This window comes from Galeopterus variegatus, unplaced genomic scaffold (genome assembly GCF_000696425.1).
Source record: "Galeopterus variegatus unplaced genomic scaffold, G_variegatus-3.0.2 Scaffold2810, whole genome shotgun sequence".
NCBI lineage: Eukaryota > Metazoa > Chordata > Mammalia > Dermoptera > Cynocephalidae > Galeopterus > Galeopterus variegatus.
In genome coordinates this window covers 36545-37894 of record NW_007728921.1, presented here as the reverse complement: position 1 = coordinate 37894, position 1350 = coordinate 36545, and positions in this window count along the sequence as shown.

Sequence of the window (1350 nt, the reverse complement as noted above, 5' to 3'; positions counted from 1 at the left end):
ACCAACACACTCCTCGCTATATGGTTGGTTGGTGCTCAGTAAACTTTTTGTGAATGAATAAATATTATTTTCCAAGGTCATTCCTATTGGAGCATTAGCAAAGCAGGACTAAACTCCAGGTCACACTCCAATATTACTGTTGAATTTCTGTTCACCCTTCAGGAGTCTGCTCAAATGTCAACCCCTCTGGAAAGCATTTCTGAGCTCTCCCCCACTTTGGCTGGGCTCCACTAACGTTTCGTACGTAGCCCTCTGGGTTTTGTGTACCCACTTTTCCTTTTGTTTTCCATTCTTCACAGAACCCTCCATTTATGTGGGGAACTATCCTGTTCCTCATGCTTTGGATGGAATTGATTCCGTTCCTAACTTGCCTCGGGGATGAGTTCATGATTCAGATCTGGCCTCTCAGAGCCCCCATTCCTCTGGCCATAGTTATTGGTTCAGCAACAGGTTTATAACTCAAGTTGGGCCAGAGTGTTCTATGTGAAGTTTTTATAAGCATTACTGAGTAAAACAGTCTTTCTGCTATAAACTAGTAGGCTGTGAGCCTCAAGCTACTGGTGTTCCATTACCTTCCTTCTGAAGAGGTTNGGCTTTCACTTAATAAAGAATTGAAGCCACCATGTAAAAGTAAATCTGCACAAACGTGGTCCTCCTCTCCTATCACCCGTGAAGCTTTCCACTGTAAATGCCATTTCATCTCGGTGGTGCCACTTTTAGCTGTAGTCTCATCTCTGTCACCCATTGCTATTTTCAGTAGTGTATAAATGGGCAAGTCAATTCCTCTCCCCTAAAAATGCCTACAAGGTCTACAATGAAATCTTTTTATGATCAGATTGGTTACAAAATAATATGATCATTTAAATTACTAAGTAATAGTTATTTAAAAGCAGCATCTCCAGATTTTCCTTGCTTCCATACCAAAAAGCATTTTTTGAACCCCAAATGATTCACAGGAGGAAATAATAGAAGGCAGATGATAGCATTTTATCCTGAGCGTAGATACAGTAGTTTAAGAACTCTGGGGGGCATAATAATGAAAGAAAGCACTGAGTCAGGAACACTAAGAAGGTGAGGACAAATTAACCACTTGGGCAGGATGAAAATGATGTATTATAAGATGACACGCAAGGAGCTGGCCATCTAAGGACAGGAACAGATGTTTCCCTGATTTTTACTCTCAATTTCAAGGTGTTTATTGATTTTCTCTTGTGAGTGTGTAAATAAATTCATCTGTCTTTCTCGGTATAATATTGTATTATTGATTGGCTGTGGGAGGAAGAAACAAGAATTTTCTTTCCCATCTTACAGTTGGGAAAACTGAAACACAAGTCATCAGTGTGTTGTAAC